This window comes from Peromyscus californicus, unplaced genomic scaffold (assembly GCF_007827085.1).
Source record: "Peromyscus californicus insignis strain IS unplaced genomic scaffold, ASM782708v3 Scaffold_8__1_contigs__length_139910024, whole genome shotgun sequence".
Classification (NCBI taxonomy): domain Eukaryota; kingdom Metazoa; phylum Chordata; class Mammalia; order Rodentia; family Cricetidae; genus Peromyscus; species Peromyscus californicus.
In genome coordinates this window covers 15,675,598-15,698,511 of record NW_026294606.1, presented here as the reverse complement: position 1 = coordinate 15,698,511, position 22,914 = coordinate 15,675,598, and positions in this window count along the sequence as shown.

Below are 22,914 nucleotides of genomic sequence, written 5' to 3'. Positions count from 1 at the left end.
TCCTCTAATAAATTCTAAAAGGGATGAGCGAGTTCCTAGTTCTGTGTCTTCCTGCGTTGTGTAACATTGCTTGCTCACTGGAATGTTCAGTAAGAGTTGTTGAATGAAAACCAAACTGAGTATTTTGTCCAGCAGAAGCAGGACTGCCTGCTATGGTGTTGAATCCATTATTAGGACCCCTGTCAAGGATGGGGCCTTGGGAGAGGTGAGCTGTAGGTGCAAAGAACAGAAAGGCTCATCGTCTAAAATCACAAACTAAATCAATAGCTGTAGAGCAGCTACTATTGGGATGAAAAAAATCAAGATAAGCACACATCTTTCCTTTCGTTTCCACTCCGAGTGTGAGAAGGAAGATACGTGTATTTCTCATCAGGCCAAAGGACTGCCTAGATGAGAAACATCTCCAGTGAGCAGTGCTTATTTCAACTACATGGGGAACTCCTTCCCAGGGAATCCTACTTACAGAAAGCTCTGTTCATTGTGGAGCCAGAAGAGAGTGCCCCAAAAATGAGGAGGCACCATGTGCTCCTGATGAAATGAAGTCAGCAACACCATTCTGATGTGTGCTGGATCTAAACTGAACCCCAAAAGTAGAATTTTACCATCACATGCTCAGCACATCTGAAAAATAAATAGCCTCATTTACATAATTGCACAATTGTGGACAGTCTGGATTCCAAAAGCCAGGATATATATTACTAGCACATGTCAGACCTATGGAAGGGTTAATCCAGGATGTCTATTACTAGCACACATCAGACCTATGGGAGAGTTAATTCAGGATGTATATTATTACCGGCATGTATCAGGCCTATGAAGGGTTAATTCTCAAAAGAAGCCCCTTCTCATACAGATGGAGGCAGGAAGCTGTTGTCAATGTTTAATCAATCAATAGGCATTTATTTTATGATATAAGGTTTACATTGCTCTCCATCTGGAGTTAAGTGGAAGAATGAAGAAGAGAATCTGTCAGAAGCAAAATTACTTCTTGTTAGCTTTGCCTCCAACGTTTCAGTTCAGCCTAGTACATGTTAATCTTTTCTATAACTTAAATAAGGCAAGAGAAAGTGATTATGTTAACCCTCTGTGGATTTCTCAAAAAGTCTCATCTCAAACCAACAATTTAGGCCACACTCTCCATGAGCTGTCAGAGTTCTGTCTCAAAATGTGATCACATAATTGGCCAGTTACTTTGTAGACGCCATTGTGTTACCAGTTGTATAAAATCCTGTGGTTCTAATTTCTCTTTCACTCTCCAGCACCTCCACCCTGGGTTCTGTGTCTAACTCTAAGAGCACTGTGGGAGAGTGCAAATAATACAGACTTTGGATATAAATAAACTTCATTTAAATGTCCTCAATTGGGAAGAGTTTTACGTTTGAGACAAAGCTCAGATTTCAGTTAGAAATGGCAGCACAGAAGTGCTTTAAAAGGGAAACAGAGCAAGTCATGAACAAGTGAAGGGCAAGAGTTGCCCTTGACTTGCTGGCCTGGGAACTGAGTAGGAATGGGAACCCCAGCCAGGGCATAACATCTCCAGGGACACTGGCCAAATGTCAGAACTGAGAGACAGTCGTGGGTGTTTCAGGGGTGTGCCTCCTGCCCATCCCTTGAGTGATTCTGGGCAGAGCTTTGTGGCTTCTCCAGAGTAGGAGTGAATGAAATGGAATTGGGAAGATGAGTCACAAACAAAACACTAGACCATCCTTCTTTAAGCCTAAACTCTAACTGGATATTTGGAGGGAAATCATCCTCTTATTGGCCAAAACTATAATCCAGTCAGCATCAGCACAGAGCACTGAAGGAGAGGGATGCCAAGGGACCATAGGATGCTCACCACCAGCTTGAAGGGGTCCTGTGACGATCAATACTGTCATCTTATCCAATCACCTAGGGACAAGGCCCCAAGCATGTCTGGGAGGGACTGTCTGAATGTAGTTAGAACATTCCTGTACTGTGAGGGAGTGCTTAGATTGGGTTAACTGAGTGAGAAGACCCGCCCCCCTAACTGTGAGCAGCACCATTCCATGGGCTGGTGTCCGTGACTGAAGAAAAAAGGAAAAAGAGGCTCAGGAGGACAGCAGTCATTCCTTTCTGCTTCCTGACAACAGATGGAATACGGCCGGCCAGTCACCTCAAGCTTCTGCCAGTATGAATTCCCTACTATAACGGCTGCACCCTCAAACTGAGGGCCAAAATAAATGTTTTTTCCTTCAGGTCACTTTGCGGGGCTATTTTATCACAGGAACAGGAAAGGTAATTAATATAGTCTCTAACAACCCAGCAGGAAAGGATAGGTCGGGTTTACTAGGCACACCGCAGACAAATGACAGAGGAAGACCTCAGGGTACTGCACTTTGAATCTCCACATACAAGGACCTCGCTGCTAGTGGTTCTAGAACATTCCATTGGGAATAGATTTCTTTTAAGCTGGTTTGGGGAGGAAATTTTAGTTACACATGTAAACAGGAATAAAACCCTCTGCATATTCAAGAACGCCCACTTGATCTGTCTAAATGGCAAGGTATCTTAGCCTGGTGCCTCTGTGATTTAACTGATATTAGACTTCAGAAAATATTTATGGGAAGAGGAAGCAACAATTAACAATTTCATTAATTCAATTACAACACACAGTAGCTCCTCCATAAATGTTTGTTGTTGCTGATGATAATTAAAATCTCTTTTATATATGGGCTATGACAGATAACCAGGTCATAACTAAGTCCTGTAGCTTGATGAGAACTCCCATTATGTATAAATATTGACTAAGGCTGAGCCTCACACATACCTATGAAATTCAAGTTTATAATCTCCAACTCACCAACAGTAAATGAGTTAAACTGGGACCTCTGTTTCAACAAACAACTACTGTATTGAAGAAGGAAGTACAGACATTATCCTAAATCTATACATAGTACTGTCATTTTTCCATGTTTTACAGGCAAATTTTGCATAAAACGTCTGATATTTCTTCATCATTTGGGGACTCTTGGGATTTTGATGGTAAAGGTCTTTTTGGTGATACAGTCCCCCACAGAGGACCAAGAGGAAGAATGAAAGACAAGATTACAAGATAAAAAAAAAAAAAAACATAAAGACTCACTCCGTCCTAACCTGTGCATGGTGACACATCCCAGCACTCCTCAGGCTGAGGGAAACTCACTTGTCTGAAACCATTCTAGGTTACATATGAAGACCCAGTCTGAAAATAAAGATCAACCTTACTCTTTAGTTATGCCTTGGAGCAATTACTTAGCTATAGCTAAGTAATATTTGACTCAAACTTTTTCTTTTTTAATATTTTTATTTTTCATTGATACATAGCAACTGTTCACGTTTTTTGCATAGGATATGATGTTCTAACCCATGTATTCAATGTGTGGTGGTCAGATTGGGATGGGTGGCATGTCTCTCAACTCAGACATTATTTATTTTCAAACTTTGCTTTCAAACTTTTTGCTAAAACCAGAATATAAGTAATTTAGACAGATATTCTGGTCAGAAGTCAGCCATGGATAAAGTAATTGCAATTTTTTTTATTATTGCATGTATATGAATGCTTTACCTACATGTATGTATGGGCAACACCTGTGTGCCTGATGCCCACAAAGGTCAGAAGAGGGTGTCAGGCTCCTGGAACTGGAGTTATACACCATTGTGAGCCACCCTTAGGTGCTGAGAACTGACCTGGGGCCCTCTATAAGAGCAACAAGTGTTCTTACCAGCCTCATAATAGTTTCTTTAGCTCCTACTCATCAGTGCATGTGTGTGTGTGTGTGTGTGTGTGTGTGTGTGTGTGTGTGTGTGTGTGTGTGTGTGTTTTCAACTACACAAACTAAATAGTGGGAAATGGGATGAAGATAAGGTGGGCCAGAAGTAAACATGCCAACGTTCTGGGCTCCTGGGTCTGTCTTCCCCAAACTTACTACTAAGACACTAGATCACATGTAAGATTCTAAATATTCATAACTGGATCCACAGTTTCATTTTCACTACCTCAGTCCAAACAAGGCTCTTCACTCCCTGGCCCCTTGCTGCTGAATCTCCACAGCATGAGCAAATACTGAGAAACAAGAAAGCTAGGGCTGGGGAGATGGTACAGTCAGCAAGCGCTGGCTGCCCAAGCCTGAGGACCTGAGTTCAGGCCTCTGGCACCTCTGTAAAAAGCCAGCCTGAAAGGGTCTGCAGGCTTGCTGGCCAGCTAGTGTGGCTGAACTGGCAAGCTCCAGGTTCCAAGTGAGACTCTGTCTCACAAACTAAGGTGTGGCTGGTTGTAGTGATGTACACCAGTAAGGATTTGCTGAAGGAGGCAGGATGATCAGTCTGGACTACACATTTAAGGCCAGTATGGTGGTGCATGCCTTTTATCCCAGCACTTGGGAGGCAGAGGGAGATGGATCTCTTTGAGGCCAGTCAGAGTGAATTCTAGGACAGCCAGGGCTACATAGAGAAACACTATCTCAACAAATAAACTAATAATGTGGAAAGTGATGGAATACACCAAATGTCGAACCTCTGGCCTCTACACACACATACACTAGCAAGCATACACAGTGTCTTAGAGCTACTATTGCTGTGATGAAACACCATGACCAAAAGCATCGTGGGGAGGAGACAGATGGCTTTTTTTCACTCACAGTTCCATATCACCAAAAGGAGGAACTCAAGCAGGGCAGGAACCTGGAGGCAGGAGCTGATGCAGAGGCCATGGAGGGGTGCTGCAGGAACCTGGAGGCAGGAGCTGATGCAGAGGCCATGGAGGGGTGCTGCTTACTGACTTGCTTCACATATAAGCCTGCTTCCTTATACAACCCAGGACCACCAGCCCGGGAATGGCACACCCACAATGGGCTGGGTGGTCCCCCATTGACCAATAATTAAGAAAATGCCTTACAGCTGGATCTTATGGAGGCATTTCCTCAACTGAGGCTCCCTCCTCTCTGATGACTCCGGCTTATGTCAAGCTGACATAAAAGTAGCTAGTGTACACAGCATACCAGCACACACTAAACCAGCATTCACTAGGTACACACACACACACAAAGGTATGTACACACACATGTGCACACACACACACACACACACACACACACACACACGAAGCAAGAAAGCCATCATAGAAAAAAGAAGATCAATCAAAGCATAATTTTCAGGGATTTTTACAAAGTAAAAACATGGTCATCGTTGTGAGTAGGCACCAAATTTAACTGCTAAGGATACAACAACTTCACCCGGACCTCTTTCCCTGGGGAGTAGAATCATTTAAGGATATGGACAGATTAAAATTTTGTCTTTATAATAAATTGGTGCACTTCATTGTTCACTCTCATTTCAGACTGAAAATCTTCAACAATTGAAATTCTCTCTCATAAGGAAAAAACAGTCATGTGCATTAATTGGTTGAAAACTGAGGGAGAACATGGCTGTGGGGGCCAAGCTTTCTTGTGTTGAGCCTTTGAAAGAAGAACAAAACACAACAACAATGTCCTCAGATAAATTGTGATTTTTCTCAAGCAAGGCTTCTCTGGAAAATTCTTAAGGAAATATTGCCACCTCCTGGACAGGAGCACAAGGAACAACCACCGGGCTCTTGCTTCACAGCGTCTTTGTAGCCTCGTTTACAAGGGCAACAAAAAGAACATTGCTTTGGTCTCTTCTCTTTTCTGTTACTATTGCCACACGACATTGATACACTAAAAAAATAATAATAGTAATAGTAATAATAATAATAATAATAAATCAAGTCATTATAAAAAAATCACAAAACTTTTGCAAATTGAACTGAAAGCCCATTTCAACACTAAATAAATTCTCCAGGGGGAAAATAGGTCACACTCAGCAGGTTTACTCAGCTTTTTAAAAATCTCACACACTCTGTAACACTTACAGGAACCTGATTAAAAAAATCTTGGCAGAATCCCAACTTGTTTCTGCCCCTTTATAATGTTGTTAATCTCACTTTATAAATAAGTTCAAGTGTGCCTAGCCTGTCTTAAATGTTTCAATATATTTTAATATTATAAAAAGTTAGCAGCACTTACAACTTTTCCTTGTAGTGTTTTGAGAGAGTCTTGCTGTGGAGCCCAAGGTGGCCTCAAACCGGTGATTCTTCTGCCTCTGCCTCCCAAGTGTTGACATACCACCCCACCTGGTTTAAAACTTAAGACTTAAAAATGAGACACCTGAGCCGGGCAGTGGTGACGCACACCTTTAATCCCAGCACTTGGGAGACAGAGGCAGGCGGATCTCTGTGAGTTCGAGGCCAGCCTGGGCTACCAAGTGAGTTCCAGGACAGGCTCCAAAGCTACAGAGAAACCCTGTCTTGAAAAGCCAAAAAAAAAAAAAAAAAATGAGACACCTGAAGAGGTTGTGGATATATAACTAGTGTATGCGAAGCCCTGAGGGAAAAAAGAGATGTCTGTGTTCTTCCTGATCATTTATAAAATGCTGGTGTCCTGCAATGATTTCCTCTTCTGATTAGTCAGTTGTCCTTACCATTTTTTTTTTTTTTTTTTTTTTTTTTTTTTTTTTTTTTTTTAGTAAAACAGACATTAATAAAACTATAGCAAAGAGAGAGCTGAATACTTGGTCGGTTTCCACCATCACAACAAATACGTGCAGCATCTCTGTGACATCTGTGCCTTGTGTTTGTGAGTCCGGTGTGGAGACGTCTGCAAGCCTGCAAAGCATATTTCACTACTGGATGAGAACATACAGAAAACCTGCACCGCTTGTCTTCCTCAACACTGTTTCGCTGTGTGAGTTTCTGCATGAAAACCTGGGCCCCTCTTCCTGTGGGCTTCACAGGGTTTCGGGTACCATTTCTCCGAGAAACATTTTCACTACAAGGATGTGATTAACTGTGATTGACATCCCCCCCCCCCCCATGTCTACATTCACTCTGGGGAGAAACTTTGCAGAGAAGCCCCATCTTGCAACAAGTCCCCCCCAAACTGATGGCAGATCTATCTTCTGTTCCCCAGTACTTGGGATGAGTGGTCCTGTCACCCAGTCAAAACCGGTCAGCCACTGACACCTGTGCTAGAACACTGCCTCAGTTTCCTCCACAAGCATCCTCTGCTCAGGCGGCAGCAGGTCCTGGATGTCTTTGCAAATGAGGTAAACACAGGCGTAGGAAGGGAGCTCAATTTCTTTAACCAACTGGCGCTTCTTATTGTTCTCTCCCAGGCAGTGACTGAGGTAACGACAAGTACCGATTTCAACGCCAGTGTGTCACGATGTGTGTCACCAGTGTCCCCAGAGAAGTGGGAGCATGACGGATGGGATGGAGGCAGATGAGGATGCAGGCTCTGCCTCCCACCCGCAAAGCTCTAAGCTAACTTTCCGTCCAGTTGCTAAAGCTGACATGGCAGCAGTTTCCAGAGGTCTCGGTATTGTACCACGGACTAGAGCAGCTTCAGAGAATACCAAGAAAATGAAAGCAGAGAAACAGGGAGAGCATTTCTTTTTTCCTAGAAATCTTGTTTTGAGCTGGGGAGTCCCTCATGCAAAAACATCTTGGTGCCAGTGATTATCTGGATCTGCAAAGGCTAAACTGATTCACTGTCCTGCAGACACCCAAGGGCTGAATATCAAGGAACAAATGCATTAATCATGGCAGCACCTGGGTGCCAAGCACATAAAGACCGCTGCTCCCGGCAGCAGTGATCACAGGAACCTTTCCCAAGACCCAGACCCCCAAGTAGCTCTCTGAAGTGTCATTACTGACCATGTGTGGTGGGAGGGATGGGGCGAGCATCTGACATTCTCTGAAACATGCACTGAGAAATAAACGTATTTGCATTTAGACCTTGTATAAAAAGGGAAGTAGGGTGGACGGGAGACTCTTTGGGCCAGAGTCATTGCAGATGAAACAAACACGTGGACACTGAAACACACGTGTGTGCGCACACAAACACACACACACACACACAAACACGCACGCACGCACAAAAGCTTTCAGGGAGAAACAGAAAATAATGTTTTGCAATTACAGTCCACAGCTGCTGTGGTTCTAATGTGTGCTTGCTACACAGGTGCGGCCATTATAACAATGAATAGCGCGCATTAAAGGTACCATCCATAGGGGTAATAATACCAGGGTTGAAAAGGTATTTTCATTTGCAGCCTGATGTTAGGCAGAAAATAAAATAAGGCGTTTCACAGCCAGCCTGATGGCTCAGCTGCCACATGGGAGGCCTGAGCCTGGGATGAATATAGGACCCTTCTGTGTGGATCTCTCAGTGGGAACCTGGCCGTGACTCCTACTACAGAGACTACCAAATCTCTTCCTACTCTTTAAAATAGTAAATAAATAAAAAGCCTTCTGATCATGAATTCGGTGAACTGAGGTTCTTAATAACTCACAGAGTTAGTAGGATCAGTCAGCCCGGCACCTACTAGAAATATTATTTTTAAAAATGGAGGAGAAATCCAAGAGATGGGGAAATGGGATAGAATGACTTTTGTGGGGAAGCAGCCTGGAGGGGGACATGGCTTTGAAACCACTCCCCAAGGCCTTTCTGGGTCATACCATGTGGCTTCCCATGCCACACGGCCCAAAAATGATCCTGCCACTGCGAGCTGTGGAACGTGAGGTTCCGGGTTCCACACACCCGACCCGACCCGGTAGGAGGATGAGGGCAGCACCTCATCTCAGTCATCTACTTCCGGTTCCGGGTTCCACACACCCAGCCCGGCAGGAGGATGAGGACAGTACTTCATCTTATTTATCACTCCGGCTTCTTTACTCTCAGTGGAAAAAAACTCCTCTTCAGGCGAGCAAGGTGTTCATGCTGAGTGAGGGCAGGAAGAGGCTGGGCAGGAGGCCTTGAACCAGCTTCATAGAAAGCAAAGGAGCATGGTCGATCCCGTGAACCTGAAACCCTCCGACACCCCGACCCTCTGCAAAGTGAGGTCCGTAACATTTGCTGCAGAGTTGGGTGACGTTCAAGAGCACAGCGGACACTAATGCAGTGCTGGCACATGTTACTTCAGGAGAGTCCTTTTCTGTCATCACTTCTCCTGAGTGGGTTCGTACGTGAAACAGAAATAGGGATCAGGAAAGAAGAACACGAAGTACATTTGGCCTTCTGTATGCATGGGTTCCACATCTGAGGATTCAACCAATCACAATGGAAAATTCCCTCGAAAAGTGTGCATGTGTGATGAACGTGCACAGGTGTATTTTCCTGACATTAACACCTAAACAATCCAGAGCAGCAACTGTTTACACAGCATTTGTGGTGTGCTAGATATTAGGAGTAATCTGTAGGTAACTTAAAGCATACAAGAAGGTGTGTATGTTACACACAAGTACTGTGTCCTTTTACTTAAGGGACTCAAGCATCCCGTACCTGACCCGTACCAATAGGTCGTGCTATGCATATTTCTCAATGCCATAACCAGCCTTAGCTTAAGTGTCTCAGGAAGACAGTTAAATGTTTAGCGCTCTGCAGGAAAACTGTTTTCATGCTGTCTATCATTAGCAGAGATGCAAGCAAACAATAAAACAGATAATAATGCATGTTGTGGTATGAGTTTGAAAAGAGAGGGGTCCATGGGACACAGGTGGGTGCTGGCACAGTGCAGGTGGCCTGGGCGTGCTTCCCCAGAGCCCAGGTGGACAGCCACCCACAGCTTGGAAGTCTGGAAGCTCACTACCCTGGCAGCGAGATGAGGGCCATGCAGTCCTCGCCAGAATGAAAACCATTCTAGAGAAGTGGGATAGGCCCCCATTTACCAAGAAAGGCAGGAACATAGCCCTTTGTAGAGAGGCCTTAAAAGTGAGGAGAGGATTCAAATTAATTTGAAACTTCACAGGAAGCCTGTATAATGAAAACAAAACTCAATTGCCATGCTGGCTGGCACACTCTGGGTCTGGAAGAGCTCACACAGCAGAGCTCTGGATCGCTGCAGCCCACTGGGAAGACAAGGAAAACAGAGCCACAGAGACAGAGGCTGTGATGATGATGATGATGATGATGATGATGATGATGATGATGATGATAATGGAGATATGAGAAGGATGAGGAAACTGTGAGGTGAGAAAGGGTCTTACCTATCTGTCACTCTCGGGGATCCAAGAGCTCTTAGCTGCTTTCATGGTACATTCATTTTATTGAGTCATTCAACAAGAATTGTTGACCAGTATGGTGGTTTGAATGAAAATGGCCCCCATAGGTTCATAAGGAATGGTACTTATTGGGAGGTTTAGCCTTGTTGGAGTAGGTATGGCCTTGTTGGAGGAAGTGTGTCACTGGGGGGCTCCAAGGTTTCAGATAGTCAAGCCAGCTCCCCCCTCTCCCCCTCTGCCTACTGCCTGCTTATCTGGATGTAGAACTCTCAGCTCCCTCTCCAGTACCATGTCTGCATGCATGCAGCCTTGCTTCCTGCTATGACAATAATGGACTAAACCTCTGGACTGTAAGCCAGCCCCCATTAAATGTTTTCCTTTATAAGAGTTGCCTTAGTCATGGTGTCTCTTCACAGCAATAAAAACCCTAACTAAGACAGAATTTGGTACGAGGGACTGGGGTGTTGCTGTAATAGGCCAGACCATGCTTTTAATTGGAGAAATGTGGACTTTGGGACTCTGGATTAGAAAAGCAGCTGAATGCTTTAAGCAGGGCTCAATGGGCCATCCTAGTAGGGGCAGGGAAGACAGTGGTGCTGAGGGAGACTTGACCTGTGGGGGCCTGGTGCAAGAGGTTTCAGAGGAGAATATTAATATGTGGCCTAGAGAGCATTCTTGGGATGTTTTGGTGAAGAATATGGCTGATTTCTGCCCTTGTTCAAAATATCTGCCTGAAGCTAAATTGAAGAGTTATGGATTAACAGCTTTGGCAGAGATTTCCAGACAGCTTAGTATTAACTGTGTTGCTTGAGTATTAGTGGCCACGCTTATGAGATCTATAATAAAAAGGAGCAAGCTGAGCAAGGAAAAATACAAAATGCACCGTTTGAGGAGAAAGGGGACACCAGGAAGCATAAACAGATTAAAGGAAAGCCTGATGCTAAGTGAAATAAAGGGAGTGTTGACCTCAGAGCAAGACCTCACCTAGCTAAGCTTCCAACGTGAGGAAAGGAACTAAAGAAAAGTGAAAAGGAATTAAAGAAATGCTTAGGGCCAGGCATGGTGATGCACACCTTTAATCCCAACACTCAGAAGGCAGAAGCTGATGGATCTCTGAGTTCAAGGCCAGCATGGTCTAGAAAGTTCCAGGACAGCCAAGCTTAGGCAGTGAAGGAAACGACTGAAAACAGAAAGCTGGTGAAGATGTAATTGAATGAGGGGGCCATGTTCCAGCCCCAGCAAGCAGCAGAACTTGGCAGCTTCAGCCACATGGCTCTGGCTTTAGAGTCAAGGATAGAAGGAAGGGATTATGAGATCTCCCTCTATGGTTAAGGAAAGCTACTGAGGCCAGGCATTCTGAGATGAAATTATAAGACATTGTCATTTTACTCCCAAGCTACTCAGGGGATTCAGCTGCTGTGTCTGAAGACATCCATATGCCAACAAGCCTTATGAGTGAGCTTAGACTCAAATCCTCCTTCTAGTCTACAGTCAGCTCATTGTAGCTCTGGCTGAGAAACCCTGAACCAGAACCACCAGCAGAGGTATACTGTTGTGGAATGTTTGTTTAACTATGCAAAGATGTGATGCATATAACTATGTAAAGATGTGTTGCATTTGTTTAACTATGTAAAGATGTGTTGTATTTGTTTATGCTGTGGAATATTTGTTTAACTATGTAAAGATGTGTTGCATTTTGTTTGACTATGTAAAGATATGTTGCTGTTTTAGCTTGCCTGCCTAAGGCACCTGATTGGCCTAATAGAGAGCTGAATGGCCAATAGCAAGGGAGGAGTTATAGGCAGGGCCTCCAGGCAGGGATAGTAAGTAGTAGGAGGAATGTAGGCTTGGGGAAGAAAGAAAAAGAGATATCAGGGAAATGCCAGGATCCAGCCAGAGAGACATGGAGGAAGCAGGAAAGGAGGACATACAGAATGAAAGAAGGATAATAAGCCCCAAGGCAAAACGTAGATGAATAGAAACAGGTTAAATTAAGTTATAAAAAAGAGCTAGTGGGACGAGCCTAAGCTAAGGCCAAGCATTCATAGTTAATAAGTCTCTGTGTGTTTATTTGGGAGCTGGTTGGCAGCCCAAAGAAAATGCCAACTACAGTATATTTCTGTTGTTTGTTTTGTTTTGTATTTTGAGGTAGAGTCTATTTCGTAGCTCTGGCTGTCCTGGAATTCACTAGACCAGGCTGGCCTTGAACTTACAGAGATCTGTCTGCCTCTGCCTCCCAAGTGCTGGGATTAAAGGTGTGCGCCACCACCGCCCAGTAGAAGTATGTTTCTGACTGTTGGTAACTGCAGTAGACAAATGTTTGTTGTTTTAAGATGCTCAGTACTAATTTATTAAAGGTAATTAATATACCTGCTACCATGATAAGCCAAGTAACATAAAGTATGGTCATTCCCCAGCACCTGCAGGACTCCTTAAAAGATCTCAAAGTGCACAGATTCTCCAGTATCCTTATAAAATAAGCATAGTGTTTGCATATAACCTACCCATAGCCTGACTGCTTTAAATGTCTGCATATGGCTTGAAATAGCTAATACAATGTAAATCTTATGTAAATACATGTTACTTAGGGAATAATGGCAAGGAAAAAGCTACGTAGTCATATTCAGATACAACCACTGTGGGTCTAACAGCAGCTTCAATCTCTGATTGGCTGATGGTGTAGATGTGGAAGGTGAAGACATGCAGAGCCAATTGAATGGACTATTTATTACACTTTAGATATGAACTGCCCCCACAGGCTCCTGTGTTTGAACACTTGCTTGCCAGTTGGTGGTGCTATCTGGGGAAGTGGTGGACCCTCTGGGAGGTATGTCGTTGCTAGAAGCCAAGTCCTGAGCCTTATGACTCGACCCCTCTTCTGGTCCCATCTCTGCTCCCTTACCCTCCCAGACGTGAGTGAACTGCCTCCCACTACTGCTGCCACAGCCCAGGGCTGCTTCTCCTGCCATTCCTTCCTCACCGTGACAAACTGTGCCCTCAAACCACGCCAAAACAAATCCTTCCTTCCTTAAGTTGCTGAAGATCAAATGCGTGGTCCCGGGTATGAGAAAAGAAGCTACTACTTGTACAGACACACATACTGTGTGGGAACAGTTATCAAGAAAAACATACTTGGGCCAGCAAGTGCTGAGATTACAGGCATGCACCATCACGCCCAGATTCACTGGTTATTTTTTAAACAGCAATAATAAGTGTAAAAAAAGAAAAAAAAAACATTTTTCCTCACAATACAAACCCAGCTGATCTTTCTTAACCACTCCAGCTCATTAACTTACTTGACTCAAAATTAATGACAAATTTTACACCCCTCACCCTTCTTATTACTGTTTATATTTTTGAGACAATATAATTTACATTGACTATATTCTTCTGATCTTCCTCCACCTCCTGCATACTGGGTGCCACCATGACCAGCTCTCCGTTTTTGTAAACGTGTGAGTCGATTTCTGAATGTTTTATCATTTACAAATGTCTAAAATTGGTGCATTTTGACATGGGGGGGCAATTCTATCAGAGAATTTAAGGAAATACAATTTTGCCTCCTTCCACAAACTGCCAGAGTGGGAATTGACACCTATCCATTTTCTCTGCCATTTTCTCTATCACCTGTAAGGACATTTGAGACAGCGCAGAACTGTGCCAACTCTGTTAACCTGGTGTGGCTGGATCCTGGACCTACTCGGTTTCCTTTCAGAACCACCGTTAGGGTCTGGGGAGACAGCGCAATAGTTAAGTGCTCGCCACACAAGTGTGAGGGCTAGCTCAGACCCTCAGGGCCCACATAAACGCTGGGCATCTGTGGTGGCCTGCGTGTAATTCTAGTTTGATGGAGAGGCCCTGCTCAGGGGATAAGGTAGCAACAACATCAACCTGAAGCCTCCACATGCTCCTGCACAGAGTTCATAAGTACCCACATGTGCCCACACATGGAAACGTGCAAACACCACACTACACGCATGTACACACACACACACACACACACACACACACACACACACACACACCCCATACCCAAATGGAAAAGAAGAAAAACACTATTAGTATGCTTTGAAGATTGTTAACTCAGGTCCCAGTGGGGCATGTCAGAGTCTTTGGGTGTGGTTAGAAGACACAAATTCTTTGGTTCTTGAAATCTGCCTATTTCCAGGGGAACTCTGCAAAATGGCCTTGGATCTGTTGTTGTAAAAGGAAGAGCCTTCAAGCACGGGTCACTTTCAAATGCTTATTGTGACTTCTTAACTATAACTCATCCTAAGCCAATGACATCAAACCCAGCTATTCGGCATCTAAGACCATATTGTCTCCTTGTAATAAGGTCTGGGATAGGTTGTTTTATATATATATATATATATATATATATATATATATATATATATATTGAACTGAGGATCGAACCCAGGGCCTTGCGCTTGCTAGGCAAGCACTCTACCACTGAGCTAAATCCCCAACCCTAAATATATTGTTTTAACAGTTTGTTTTTTAATAATCCCTCCTACAAGGAATATTTAGCAATGAGCAGACCAGTCTCCCACCAGTAACTAACAATATTGAAATAAAACACCCAAACAGATCAATAATAAACAACAACACTGAACTAGTAAGAAAAAAAAATGTCTCCCAACAAAGAAGATCCCAGCACTAATGGATTTGGTGATGAATCTACCAGACCTTTAAAGAAGAATAAACATGAATGCTCTGAAAATATGTCATAAATAAGAAAGGAAAAGAACACATCATTCTATACAGCCAATACTTCCCCGCTAGCAAAACCACAAAGACACAGCAAAGAGGAAATGGAAGCCAATTTCCTTGCTGAATAGAGATATGAAAATCCTTCACACCAAATTCAGCAACATATGAAAAAGACCATACTATGGGACTGGATTGATGGCTCAGCAGTTAAGAGCACTGGCTGCTCTTGCAGAAGACCTGAGCTCAATTCCCAGTACCTACATGGCAGCTCACAACTGTCTGTAACTCCAGGTCCAAAGGATCTGATGCCCTCTTCTGGCCTCTGTGGACACCAGGAACACATATGGTACATATGTGATATAAATACAGGCAAAACACCCATACACATAAAAAAATACTACATAGGAAAGATGTGTTTACTCAGTAATACAAGGATGATTCCATATATAAATTGATACTAATATAGCATATAAGCAGAATCCTGGGAAGAGCCCCATACTCAACCACAAAGAAAAATAAACTGTTGTCTCTTTTTTAAGGAAAATAGGTGGAACTGGAGATGATGTTACATGAAACAGGCCAGTTCCACAGACACAAATATCATGTTTGGTCTCCTAAGTGAATGGCAGTGAAGAGGCTCAATTTCTGTAAAAGGGGAGTATCCTTCACCTGGAAGGGACAGAGGAGGTGAAATGGACAGGTGAACACGATTAAAGTGCACTGCAGGTGGGTATGGAGCAGTCATAATGAAGTTACTGTACATAGTTAATACACACCAACAAAAGCTTTAAAATAAGAGAAACCAAAGCCGAAATTGTAAAGAGCAACGAATAATTTAAAAGGGAAATGGGTGTTGATTTAGAAATGAAAATGTAGTTACAAACCAAAATCAAACCCAGAACCAATATTATAAATAAAAATAAAAACCCAACACCAAAACCAACAAACTCTGTCAAGGGCCAGCAGTTTGGAGAAGTCCAAAAGTCCTAGCCACCAGGTTCCCCCAGCATCCCTCAGCCCCTACCTGGTACAGGATCCTCCAGCCTTGCATACCCCACCCCCTACCCGAACTCTCCAGCCCAGGGGACTGGGCTGCTCTTCCCTATACAATCCAACCATTTTGGGTACCCGCCCCTTTCCCCCTTTCGTACCTTTGGGCCTCCTGGCTGCTGCACCTGGCTCCCCTCTCCTCCCCCCTCCCCTCTGCCTCTCCTCACATGGCTCAGGGTCACCAGCACTCTGAACTCTCCCAGATATGTCTGCCTCTGTCTATCTACAGTAAATACCCCTTTTATCTACGATAAACCTTCTCCTCCACCACATCTAGGAGCAGTCGTGTCCTTTCCTTTTTATTTCTTTTTTTCATTCAGTTTTCCTCACGTTCTGTCCCCAAAGGAAGACAAGGAGGAACAATTTAAGGGAAGGGCTTCTTATGGCCCAGGCCTTCAGGAGACACGGAGACGTCACGGTGAGCGCGGTTGGTTGCTTGGGCTTCAGGGGAGTTGGGCGGCATTACCAATCTCAGTATAGCCAGCCAGACCTCACCTCCGAGGGTTCATCAACGCCCGAAGACAGCATGCCTGCTGGGATCGCAGCCAGGGCTGGTGATCCACAGAAGTCTCAAAAAGAAAAGAAAGGGAAGGGAGGAAGGATGGGAAGGAGAAAATGAACAACGATATGGTAGATAATGAATTTATGAGACGGAGATTTAAATTTAGTTAGGCTAAAGAGATGGCTCAGTGGGCAAAGGTGCTCACTGCCAAGGCTGATGGTCTGAGTTCGATCCCCAGGCCCCACATGGTGGGAGGGAACGCCTCCTGCAAGTCGTCCTCTGACCCGTATACACATAGACACACATGCACACACCAAATAAATAATGTAGTTTTAAAATAATTGAATGTATGTTATTTTAAATTTGTTCTTAGCAATTTAAGGCCAACAGGAGATAGAGCCATTCATGCTCCTCCCCCTCCACGCATGGTCTCCCGTCACTAACTTGGTAGTGTGGGCACTTACTGGAACTGAAGAGCCAGTGTTTTCACTTTGCTATTAACTAAGGTTCACAGTCTATATGAGGGTTTGCTCGTTATTTTATACACTTCTTAATGTATAGAGACACATATTGACTGCTAGGTACGGTCTGTCCTAGTCTGGTTTCTGTTATTGACAAAATGCCCTGACTAAAGAGCAATTTAGGGAATATCTGGTTTAGTTGGCTTACTGGGTTACAGTCCTTCATTGCAGGGAGATCAAGGAAGGAATTCAGGCAGCTCGTCATATCACATCTACAATCAAGAACAACTAGAGAATAAAGCGCTTGCTTGCTTGCTTGCTTGCTTGCTTGCTTGCTTGCTTGCTTGCTTGCTTGCTCTCAACTGGCTTTCTCCTCTCTTACATTGCTCAGAACCCCTTGCCTAGGGAATGGTGAGGCCCACAGTGAGCTGCATCTGTGAATGGAAGTTACTCTCCAGCCAGCAACTCCCAAATACCCAGCAGCCACTTCCCAGATAACTGATTCAGAGGCTTAATATTACTTATAAATGCTCAGCCAGTAGCTCAGGCTTATTACTAACTAGATCTTACACTTAAATTAACCCATAATTCTTATCTATGTTTAGCCATGTTGGCTTGGTACCTTTTCTCAGTACAGCATTCTTATCTTGTTTCCTCTGTGTCTGGCTGGTGACTCCTGACTCTGCCCTTCCTCTTCCCAGCATTCTTAGTTTGGTCGCCCAGCCTATACTTCCTGCCTAGCTACTGGCCAATCAGCATTTTATTAAACCAATTAGAATGACAAATCTTTACAGTATACAAAAAGATTATTCCACAGCATGAGTCTTTCCAAATCAATAAGACAAGCCTCCACAGACATGCCCACAGGCCAAACCACTCTAAACAATTCCTCATTAAAACTTTCTTCTCAGGTGAGTCCAGGCTCTATCAAGGTGACAGTTAAAACTAGCTCAGAAATTATCCAGGACAGTCTTGCTGCCCAAAACCCTATCCCAGAGTTCTTGGCAACCATCTACCTTTTCTATGATCTTCAGAGTTGCCTTTTCTATAATTTAATATAGTTGGAAATCATTCAATATGTAGTCTTTTTAGATTTGCTTATTTTACTTGGTAATATAAATATAGAGTTCCTCTGTGTCTTTTCCATGTACATGTCATCATCTATTATCATTTTTCTACTAGAAAACATAATAAACAAGGGTCAAAATTAAGTTCTTTCTTTTCTAACAGATAAATATTTCCTTATTTTTATGAACCTCCTCACAACATAGGATAAATGCTGAAATCAGGGACCAAATATTGGAAAGACAAGCAATGAAAGATAGCCAGAGATTGAAAGACAGCAAGATAACAGATACTAAAATACATTTAAGATGGGAAAGAAAAGTTACATTATTCTACAACTGTAGTTTACAACAATTTATTACTTATTGTTTATTTGTGTGTGAGAGGTAAGGGATGTATTCACCCATGCCTGGGCATGTAGAGGCCAGAGACTGACATCAGTCTTTCCTCTAAGACTTCTCCATCATAGTTTTGACATGGTCCTTTACAGAGCCTGGAGTTTACCATTTCAGCTAGACCGGTCGGCCTGTGAGCTCCTGGGGAATCTGTCTTTCTGTGCTCCCATAGTGCTGGATTACAGACACAGATATGTGCTGCTGTACCCAGCTTTTATGTGGGCTCTGGGTAATCCAAACTCAGATCTTCATATTTGTGGGGCAGGCATTTTACCCACTGAGACATCTGCCCCAGTCTTTTTTGGTTTTTTGAAGATAAAGTCTCATGTAGCCCAACCTGGCCTTGAACTCATTTTGTTTTGGTTTTTGGGTTTTGTTTGTTGGTTGGTTCCATTAAACTATCACACTGACAGGCTTATTCAACCTGTGGTCCACAGGCCACATACAGCCCAACACATCTGTATACTATGAATGCATGTCACTGTGTTAAAAGACTGGACAACCCTATGTTAAATCATAAGTATGTGCACATTGTTAAGTGTCAGCACTGAAAAGAATGTTAAGGAAAAGGGATGTTATCCTCAAGCTATTGTCCCTCAAATATTTATTAATTATTGTGGGTTTACAGTGAAATCATTATATTAATTGAAATAGTTATGGCACAGAAAAACAGTACCACACAATCTCACTCATATGAAGAATATAAAGCATGGTCCCATACCCACCTGCATAATAGAAGCACTAATTGGACTCAGTTGTTGGGGAAGGTGGGGGAAGAGGCAGAGAAAGAAAGAGTGAAAGCATGAAGTTAAAAGGAAAATATAATGATAGGAGTATAGGCAGAGTTTTCCTGTCCCAACTGCCTGTTCCCAAATAACTGACACAGAGGCTTATTGTAAGTGCTCGGCTGAAAGCTCAGGCTTGCTACTAGCTCTTACACTTAAATTAACCCATATTTCTTATCTATGCTTTGCCACGTGGTTTGTGGCTTGTTACCTCATTTTCTACACATCCTGCTTCCTCAGTGCCTAGCTGACATCTCCCCTGACTCCACCCTTCTTGACCCTAGCATTCTCTCTGTCTCAGGCTGTCTCACCCAATCTCTTCCTGCCCAGCTATCAGCCAATCAGCTTTTTGTTAATAATGAGAGCATTGGGAGTAAAATGATGGTCAGCAGAGGCTAGGGCCTGGTTAATAATTGTCAGTAAGTCATGAATAGGTATTTCCTCACTATACTCACTTTCCTCCCTTTTGGAACAGTAATATATATCCTGTGCCATTATAGGTTGGAAGTATGTGATTTGGTTTTTCATTTTGATTTTACAGATTACAATTAAGAGACTGCATGATTCTCAGAAGAGACTTTGAACTTTGGACTTCTAAACAGTGCTGATACTGTGATAGACTATGGGAACTTTTGAAATTGGACTAAATGCATTTTGCATTATGATATGGTGAAAAGCCTTTGGGGGCCAGGTAGTGGAATGTGTTGGTTTGAAAATGGTCCTTCTAGGCCCCATAGGGAGTGGCACTATTAGGAGGTGTGGCCTTGCTGGAGGTTTGGCTTTGCTGAAGGAAGTGTGTTACTGGGGGTGGGCTTTGAGGTCTCAAAGCTATGCTCAAGCTAGGCCAGTGTGTCACAATCTCTTCTTGCTGCCTGCAGATTAAGATGTAGAACTCTCAGCTCCCTCTCCAGCACCGTGCCGGCCTTTGTCCTACCATGCTTCCTACCATGATCATAACAGACTGATCCTCTGAACTGTAAGCCAGCCCCAATTAAATGCTTTCCTTTATAAGAGTTTCTGTGGTCATGGTGTCTCTTCACAGCAATAGAAACCCTAACTAAGACACATATATACAGATATATAAATGTTAACTAATATGCTTATGACATAAACATAGATGAACACACATGTTTATCTAGACCATCCTTATTTATTCCACTTCACATTTGTAGCATTTTCTCTCCAAAGTTAGAGTCCCAACTCCCAACACAGACAGATGGACTTGTTTGCACAGTTCTATGATACTTACAAAGCAGTTTTCAAATAGGATTTGTTTGTAACTCCAGTGCATACACACACACACACACACACACACACACACACACACACACACACACAGCAGGGTTGAGGGGATACAGTCACATGTGTTAATTATTTTCCCTTCTTTCTTCCACAAAAGGTAACAAATTTATGTTTTTTTTACACTTTGTTCTATCCCCCTAACATTTCCTAAATAGCTGCCATGCCAGTCCATTGGTATCTTATCTTCTCATTCTTTTTCACAACTGCATTTTACTTCATTGTGTATGTATAGTAGTTCATTCCATGTCCTATGATTCAATGTTTAAGCAGCTCCTAATATTTGCACAGAAATAATACCATGATAAACCTGTGTGCATATGTGTATCCATGCATTTCAGATGACTCTAGATAAATGCTTGGAACCATGCTTGCTGTACCAACAGGTGTATGCATATGAAACCTTATCAAACAGTTCCAACTTCTCTCTTTTGGCTTATACCATTTTACATCTCTACCAACAAGGTAGAAAAATGCCTGTTTCCCCACAGTCTACAAACAGAATATTGTGAAGTTTTTCATTTTAAATATTTTATAATGAGGATTAATCATTGATCAGTGAAATATTTTTATTTATATGCTCATGTGCTTTTTGTAGTCATTTTTCTTTTAATAATGTTGATGGTATTCTTTCATCATAAAAAAAAGTTTTTTATATTTATACATAACATTTGTTAATTATTTATTAGCTCTGAATTTTAAGTTATAACTAGCCTTTTGAATTACTAGGTTGAAAATTATTTAAAAAATGCTTTCTTCCAGCACTTTTTTTTTTTTTTTTTTTTTTTTTTTGGTTTTTCGAGACAGGGTTTCTCTGTGTAGCTTTGCGCCTTTCCTGGAACTCACTTGGTAGCCCAGGCTGGCCTCGAACTCACAGAGATCCGCCTGGCTCTGCCTCCCGAGTGCTGGGATTAAAGGCGTGCACCACCACCGCCCGGCTCTTCCAGCACTTTTTATTTTATGCTTTTATTCATATTCATCAATTGTACAATACAATGGACTACATTTTGACCTGTGTAAATAATCTACTTTGATTATATTCACCCCCTATATCACTCATCAAGCCAGGCTCCTCTTCTCTTTACATATGTCTACTTCCTATGTCTACTTTTAATTTCCTCCCCCCGCCCTCACTCACCCAGCTTCCATGTATGAAAGAACACATGCAAAACCTTTTGGTGGGACTGGATCATTTCACTTAATATGATGATCCCCAACTTTATCAGTTTTCTTACAAACAACATTATTTTATTCTTCCTTATGACCAAGTAAAATTCCACTGTGTACTTAGTAATATACCACATTTTCTTTATCCATGCATTTGTTGATGGATAAACACTTAGGCTAATTCCATAATTTAGCTATCATATATAGGACCACAATGAACATGAATATGCAGATATCTCCATGATACTGACATTTTATTTTCTAAGGAACTTCCATAGTCCTTGGCACACAAGTCAGACTAACTTGCATTCCCACCATCAGTGACTCCGGAACCTTATCCTCCACCCTCACCAGCGTTTGTTGCTGTTTTCTTGGTGACAGATGTTCTCACTGGGTGAAGTACAATTTAAATGTGCCTCTAATTTGCATTTCCCTAATGACTAGACATGCTGGACATTTTTTCAGTTATTTAACCCCCCTGAACACAATTCATTCCTTTAAAAGAAAAAAAATGAAATAAAAGGCTGTGAGATTTGTTTTTAAACTGTACAGTGTCTTTTTTTTTTTTAATAGTAAGCACACCTAACCAAATGTTGTCTGTAGATGGTCCTGTCCTGGTGGTATTTTCAATAACCACTAACCCTGCCTGAGAGAGTCTGGGGTTGGAAATTAGCATGGAAATTTAAAGCAGGTTTGTAGTGGGTAGCCATTCCAGCTTTGATCTGTAAGTTCCAACCCCCATTGAGACTTCGGCAACTGTCACGCCTACAAGGCGGGGCGAAAGGAGGCGCCTGGGGACCTGAGATCTGGATCGGCGGGCTCTCGCTCTCGGTTGCGGGACCCTGGACTAGAGAGGTGTACCAAGCAGAGCTCCAGAGAACACCGCTGGACTGCGATACACCTTCCCCAGACTCCGCGACCTACCTATCCCTTAATTTGTAAGTTACGCCATTAAATAAATCTCCTTTTATCTACGTGGAGTGGCCTTAATAATTTCACCAATATCTGGCGCTCACGTGGGGCAAATTCCAAAGGCCTGGGTGGCTCCCACCCTCAGCCTCTTCCCCGGCTAGCGGGTACCTAAACCCGCCTGCAAAGTTCCATATAACCAGGGAACGCCTACAGGGTTCCATTCCCTAAAGAGGGAGCAGCTAGTCCGGTCTCAGTTCCCTAGCTTAGTCCCGAGACCAGCGAAAGAGGCACTCCCCGGCTTCCCGAGTGCCGGCGCCGGCTCCGGCTCCCGCCATCTTGACTCCAGCGAGCTGCAGTCAGCCACGATCACCAGCAGGCCCTGCTTTGGAGCTGTACCAACGCCACCTGCTGGCTGAAAAGTGCTACTACACCCCCCAAAAACCACGAAAGGTAAGCAAAGGCACCTGATAATTTTACACCTTAAAATTGA